This window comes from Lichenostomus cassidix, chromosome 3 (genome assembly GCF_008360975.1).
Source record: "Lichenostomus cassidix isolate B80296 chromosome 3, HeHo_3.0, whole genome shotgun sequence".
In the NCBI taxonomy this organism is placed as follows: domain Eukaryota; kingdom Metazoa; phylum Chordata; class Aves; order Passeriformes; family Meliphagidae; genus Lichenostomus; species Lichenostomus cassidix.
Window position 1 is genome coordinate 2196575 of NC_139483.1, and position 7416 is coordinate 2203990.

The following is a 7416-nucleotide window of genomic DNA, read 5'->3' on the forward strand; positions in this document are numbered from 1 at the left end:
ATTTCATGTGGTTTGAGCCTTTTCTTTTTTTATGTCCATGAGACTGGTGAGGCTGGAGGAAGCGAGCAGGTAGGGATGCCAAGGGTGAGCTTCATCTGCCACGGGAGAGAGAAATTGGGACCACGGCCAAAGGAAAAGTGAAGCTCCGCCAGGAGGGTTTCTGAGGATACCTTTCTCCAAATGGAAAGGCACATCATTGCAATAGTCAGAAAGGATCTGGTTTAAGGGCTAAAATGAAAAGCTGTGTATTGCTGAAAATGCAGAGTCTCAATTTTCCTGTGACATGCAGGATTCATTTCTGGGCCTTGCGGTTCATGAGATAATGGACTGTGTAAGTGTTCCTCATCTCTGTGACTAACAGCCCCTCTTTGGCACACGTCCTGGAGCTCAAAGCAGTGTAATTTTTATTTCTGGATATCACAACTAATTATTCTATTTCAACTAGCTGTAATGTTACAACTAACATTATTCATCTGAGCCCTGGTTATCCTTTCCCTTCTATAAATCCTACTTCTGCACAGATTAAATTTTGAGGCTATTAACACTCTGATTACGGTCTAGTCATATTAAATTATCCCTTGGTAGCAAGGTTGTCCTGTCAGCTGCTATGATATCCACAATTAATTGAAAAGATAACTGGTGGTTTGATGCAAAGGCTGATCTGGAGTAGGGTAGCAACCCCCAGGGAGCCTGGTGCAGGCTCAGGTGTGCCCTCCCTCCTTCCTTGCAATGAAGCTGGAGACAGAGTGGAGTTAGGCTATAAATGGGAACAGCATTTACACCCAGGTGGGTGGATGCATGCTGAAGCATAATTAGCTTTTTAAGGCCTCTAGGGTGGCACAGGAGGGAGGAAATGTGAAAAATAGGAAATTGAGTTACTACCAGATATTCTCCTTAAAACTAGGTCCTCATCCCTACATGCTCAAAGGGCCTTGGGGAAACACCACAGCTCCAGGAACAAAAACCATGGTGTTTGACTCTTCAGCCCTGGCACTGCCCACCCATCCGTGGGGCCTTTCAGGTTGCTTTTTCCCAGGGTATTTCAGGGTCCCTGAGACGTGTGTGTTACAGAGACTCCTCTTCCCAGCAGAAGGGCTTTGGGGAAGTTTCCAAACATACATCATGCCTGTATTGAACAGCCCCACGGGGAACATCTCCATGGATAATTGCCTTTTTGGCAGCTGTTGCCTATGGCTGGGAGCTGCCATGGAAGGGCTGCTCGCCCCAGGCCTGCTTTGTTTATCTGCCCACACCGGGATAGACAATGAGCCACGATTTTCCTTTCCATAGTTATTGATGGAGTGGCTGGTAAATGCTTCCTCCTCTCCAGTCCCAAAGGTTAGCTTGCTAACGAGGAGGTTTTCAGACACTCACCACCCGTGTTCCCTTCGGGGCCGAGCGGGGTGTCTTTAATGGCTGTTTGATGCTGCTCACATGGGCAGGCAGCACGATAACAAGGCAAATGATTGTCTGCTCTGCTGATCAGAGGCTGTAATAATGCTACACGGTCAATTCCTGACAAACCAAAAGGCATTTGCCATTTGGGCTGATGCTATTTTTACCACCAGTTGGGTATGGGTTTGTTGCGTCTAATTGCAAACGATCGTTGATGACTTTTTTCCCTCTGCCTATCTCCAGAGGCATACCTTTTGGAGTGCCAGCAGCAGGCAACACAATTTCAAAACATTTGGGAATGCCAATTAGGGCTTATTTATGTGATGATTGAGCTGCCTGAGAGCTCGGTGCCCACCAGAATGCACCATGGCCTTCGACAAAGGGAATTTTCTTGCATGCCTACATCTGATGAGGAGGAATACTTGTGTGATGATGGCTTCTGCTCTCTGTAGTTGAACACCTCAGCTCAGTTTGGCACCTGCAAAAAGCAGTGTGTCCATCCTTATATGGAGGCTGGTGCACTGTCACCTGGGTTTTGTCTGTGCTAATTTATGTTACTGCACACAGAATACAAAAAGAAATTAGAAGTAGCTCTAAAAGAAGAAACTTTTCCTTTTTTTTTACTAATCTCCAAGAGTAAACTGGGTTTATAATAAATGTAGTAAACACAGGTTTATGGGTAAATAGTAAACTCAATTTCTGCTGATTTATTGGTTGGTTCCACTAAACCAGTTGGGCAAAATTGTTTTGTGATGTGGGTGCTGGTTTTGTTGGGTGGTTGTTGATTTTTTTACTATTTGAACACAGGTGGAGTTTTATTTGACTTAGGACTTCAGGCTGTGTTTCCAACACTGAATATCCTGTATCTCAGATATAGGCTCTGCTGTTCTGCCCTGGCATCTCCTAGCCCTTGAGCAAAGCAGGAATGCAGACCCTTCCAAGTTACACCATCCTTGCAAGGGGCTGGAGGATGACTTCCACTGCTGACATGGTGGGATCTTCCCTCTGCTCTCCTTCCTTCCTCCCTCCCACTCTTGTTAGCTGTTACAGCTTCCAGAAATATTCCTGAATCCAGGTTCCCTGGGAGCTGTTTCCCTCTCCTGTGGCAGCAGGGCAGAGCAAGCCTTGGCTCTCGGAGCTTGGGAGAACCACTGGGAGAACCACTGGGAGCTTGGGAGAACCACTGGGACTCTGCCCGATGGATGTGGAGCTCACACCTTCTATAAATAACCAGAGTGCATGTGTCAGGGCACAGAAGGAGGAGGACAATGTCAGAAGACATTTACTGTTTGCCTGAGGAGCAGTCAGTTGAGATGAGGGCTTTGTGGCCAGACTTCCCCAAAGAGCTCACTTGCATGATTGAGAGCAGCTCTCCTTTAGCCACTAAAATTAGCAGTGGAGCTTCTAGGCCAGCTGACTATTTCAGGTGCTAAACAGCTTTGACAATCCAGCCAGACACATCCCAGAAAGCTAAAGATGCTGAGAGCTAAAAAAGAAAAGTATAAAAATCTATTGGTTATGGAGTTTCTCCAAGCCAAGTGGACCTCCTCTGGAAACCTGTCCCTCATGCTGCCTGCTGAGGTCTTCCAAATCTACCACTCTCCTCTAGTTCTGCCCAGGAATGAGAAGGGTGGCATTTAAAAACAAACAAAAAGACCCCCAGCAAACCCAAACAAACGGAAAAAAACAGAATAGCAAACTTTTTCATTCTCGCTCCCGTTTTTGGTGTTGTCCTTTGTCTTCTGGTTTTAGCATTAAAAGCTTGAAGTTTTCCCCACGGTGACTTGGGTGAGATGTATTTTTAGAAGACAATAAGGATCTCATGAGGCTGGACCTGGGTCTAATGAAGAAAAGACTAATTGGGGCAGGGCAAGAACCAAATGGTAATACTTCACTTGTTATTATGGACATTACCCATGAATAGGAAGAGGAAACAGCTGGAATTAATATTGTTTCACTTGCATTGTGACTTTTTGAAGTCAAACAGAACAAGAAATATTTGCTAAGAAAAGAGAAATTGAAATACTATTTTTTGAGTTTTTCATGCAAAACTCTTTAATTCAGTACGGGAAATATCCATAAATGTTTTTCCATATGTCCTGCAGAAAGCTGGTCCTTTAAAAAATGCCTAAATTCTCTTTCTGTATCTGTGCCAGGTACTTTACACTTAATGTAGAAATCACAAAATTTGTTAATAGATAGGGCAGCAAATGAAGCAGAACTTTGGGTGGAAAGGCCCCTGGAAGGCTATTGACTGTATCTTCAGGTTCATTAATCACCTGTGGATAGGAGTTTTCTTTTTTTTTCCCCATGAGCCAGAAGATATATTTTTAATTAAGACAAATGAAAAAAAGGTGGTTCTACAACTCACTTTATGACAGTTAATGAAAAGTCAGAACTTTATTTCAATTGAATACCCACCATCTGTTGGGAGCTGGGGCGGAACTGAGTGATAAGGCCATGGCCTTTGATCAGCTCTCAAAATGAAACCTCACTGAACAACCTCTCTGGGTGAAATTCAGCCCTTGGATATGCAGGTATTTTTTATTAAAGACATGCATCTGAGAGCTAAGCACAGCTACAGGAGCCCTGGCCAAATAAATCTGATCAGGTTATGAAAGTGAGTTTTCAGTGGTTATATGTAGGGAGTGGTATTGGATAACTGAATGAGGTCTTACAGAGCTCTGATAAAAATTATCTTCATGGAAACTATTAAATTGGGTTTGGCCATCTTGGGTCATTTTATTGTTATTATATCTTTGTCAGCGATCACCTAGAACAAAGTTTTCAGACTTTCCAGGAAATTAACTGAAGATCAGTTACTGTGCTGTCTTCCAAATTTATGGCTCTGCAGCTGACTGCAGACCCAGACACACAGACATAAATAACCTCTCGTGTCTTCCAGCCCATCAAATTGAAATCTGCTTCCTTGGGAGGAGGCAAAATGAAATTGGTGAGTTACAAACAAATTTATTAAAAGGTGTGTTGAATCTTTCATGAAGCATGAGGAATCATCAGTGCTTAGTAGGGGATGAGATTTTTTTCTTTTCTTTTTTTTTTTTTTTAATGAGTATGACTGTATATGAGAAACTCAATAAGAGGACCAGCATGGAGTAAGTTTACCTTCTGAATGTCAAAAGCAAAGGCCAGACCTGGAGCTGATTAATGGCTGCATAATCTATCAGTTCAGAATCAAGGAGCTGTGGGTAGAGGCTAAATCATTTGTAAGGTAATTTAGCTTGACCTTAATGAGGGCCAAGGTCCCTCAGAGCGTGGCAAAGTCTATCAATCTCCCTGGCTCTGGAAGCACTTGGGAGGTTCTTACTGTATCATCGTAAGTGCATTTGTTGTTTGTGAAATATTACAGCAGGGAAGATTTTGTTAAACTCTTTAAAAAGTAAGACAATAGCAGTGGTGGTAGTGCCTCTGGGATAACAGATTATTATTAGAAGGGGGGAAACTGCAGCAGCAGGATACAGTGGTGAATTCCCAGATGCAGAAAATCCTTCTACCCTCTTCCGTCTGCAATATGAATAATTGAGTTTCTCCCTTGGTACAAACCTTTTGTTTAGCAAGTCCCTTGTGTGTCAGACCTTCCTTGCAGCAGATAAGGAGTACAGGTGCTGTGATGGGGTGAGAGAAACTCCTGCTGAGCACAGATAGGAGGTGGCTGGGGAAGGTAACTCATCTGAAGTGTTTTGCTTGTGCATTTAGACCAAAGCAGGGATGTTTTGCTAACTGGTGGTTTACAGCTTTCCATCCTTCACCAGCACAGCTCAGCACCAGTCCTTCAGCAGCCAGACTCTGGGGTTTGATCAGATCTCCTTGATTTGATCTCCTGCCAGCAGTTGCCAAGGAGCTCCTCTCTCCAGAGCCTGTTCTGTCCTGCTGTGTGCTGGAGATGCAACAAAAGCAAAATGCCTCCCCTGCCACCACAGTGCTGGAGAGATCCTGCTACCTGGACTTCTCTGATGTTTCCCATCTTTGCAACAATTCTTATTGCTTGCAAAGGCATTGATTCCAACTCTCAGTTTCCCAGCTACAGCATAAGTTTAGGCTGGTTTTCCTCACATGAATAAACAGGGTGGTTACTAGGCATGAATGAAGCGTCTGAAATTCTGCTTCATGGATTATTTTTGCATCAAGATAGCATAAGAGCAGCCCATGGCTGTTTGCAGACCAGATTTGTCCCACAGTTATTTGCTCAGGAAGGGCTGAGAGCCTGGTACAGAGTCTATTTAAGACACTGTAAAAGCTTCCAGTGGTTTCCTAGTTGAAATTGTTTTTGTCAATAGTCTTTTTTACTTTCCTTCAATGAAAATGCTCTATTTTTAAATATGGAGAATTATCTGTGTTCGTTCACTGTAGCTCTGCCTGTTTATACTGTTGCTTTACTTACACTGTTTTCTTACCAATATATAGTTTGTTCATATTCCATTAAATTCCTCCAGGACCTGCTCTTTTGGGATTAGTTTTCAGTCTGCTTTTGTATTCCTTTTCTCACCCAGCAAATATGGTTGCTGTATTTTTTTTCCCAGTGCATTATTCAGCCTCATGCTATTTCCCAGGTTTTCTTCATCGTTCTCTCCCTTCCTCCTCCTTCCATGCAGAGGAGCATTCTGTGCTGTGCCTTTTTTCCTTCTCCTTTTCTGCTTTCTTCATCATTTCCTCGTGATATCTCCCTGTAAAGGAAATAAGCAGGGAGGGAGCCAAGGAAGGAGGCAGGACAGCCACACTTACAGAAGCAGCAATGCCAAGGTATGGAGTGATGGATGGTAGTTCAATATAGTGTCAGAGCTGTCTTCACCTGTTCTGTTGCTTTTTGCAAAGCAGAACTGCCACACTCTCTCAATTTAAAAGATGGATTAAAGGGTTCAAACAGCAAAAACAGCCAGTTCATTCTTTTATGTTTGCAAAGCAAGGCTTCAAAATGTAGCTCAAAGCTGTCTCTGGATGGTGCAGGCTAAATGTGGCAGCAGTGGCAAGCTCCTGGGCTTTCCTACAAGGGTACCAGAGGAATTTTGGGGCTCCTGTCCCAGAAACAGCTAGCTGATAAACAAGGCTCAAAGTCAGGATTTGCATTCACTCATTTACTTCAGTGACTTGTAATTCAATAATAGGGTTTTATGTTTTATAATGATGTTTTGAATTTTCTTTTAACAGTAGTGTCATTACTTACTCTGGAAGCATATTTCAGTTGTTTAGACACCTCAGTATTCCAGGGAGATCTCTCTTTTCAGAAGGAAATTAATTCAGTGTTTAACTTGTAGCAATCTCTTCAGCAACTTGTTTTTAATGGGCGAAGCAAAGATAAATTCAATACAGCGCAAATCATAAGAATAATGTGTTCTGTGTCTTCCTTCCTCCTTTCTTGGGGCAGACCTGCCAGCCAGCATTCCAGAGAGCTCTCTGGTGGGAAAAGGAGATGCAGAAAGTGCTGCCATCAGTCTTCGCCCGCACTTAGCTAAACCCGTTGACATTCACGGACTGTAATGGCAGAAAAGCTTTCCAAAGCCATTTGACTGCAGAAATTTGAGTTATCATCATTGTCATATCTCAGTCTGACAGGGAAAATGATTTGTCGGTCAAAACGTCTCGTAAACACAGACATTTGATCCAATTTAATCAGAGGCAGCGCCTGGCGCGGATTGTGGGAGGCTCATCCGCGAGGGAAGGGGAAGGGAAGAGCAGGGAATTCTCTCACTCTTGTGCTGCAGTCCTGCTGGCTCTGGGGAGCAGGGAAGGGAAGAGCAGGGAATTCTCTCACTCCTGCACTGCAGTCCTGCTGGCTCTGGGGAGCAGGGAAGGGAAGAGCAGGGAATTCTGTCACTCCTGCACTGCAGTCCTGCTGGCTCTGGGGAGCAGGGAATGCTGAGTGCTTGGGGAAAGGGAAGCTCTCCTGGGCTCCAAAGGGAGCAGGTCCTGGAGGAATTTAATGGAATATGAACAAGCAGGCTCCCCATTTTTGGCTCAGAGCATCCATCCAGGCATGGGCTGGGCTGAGCTGGGGCTGAGGTTTGT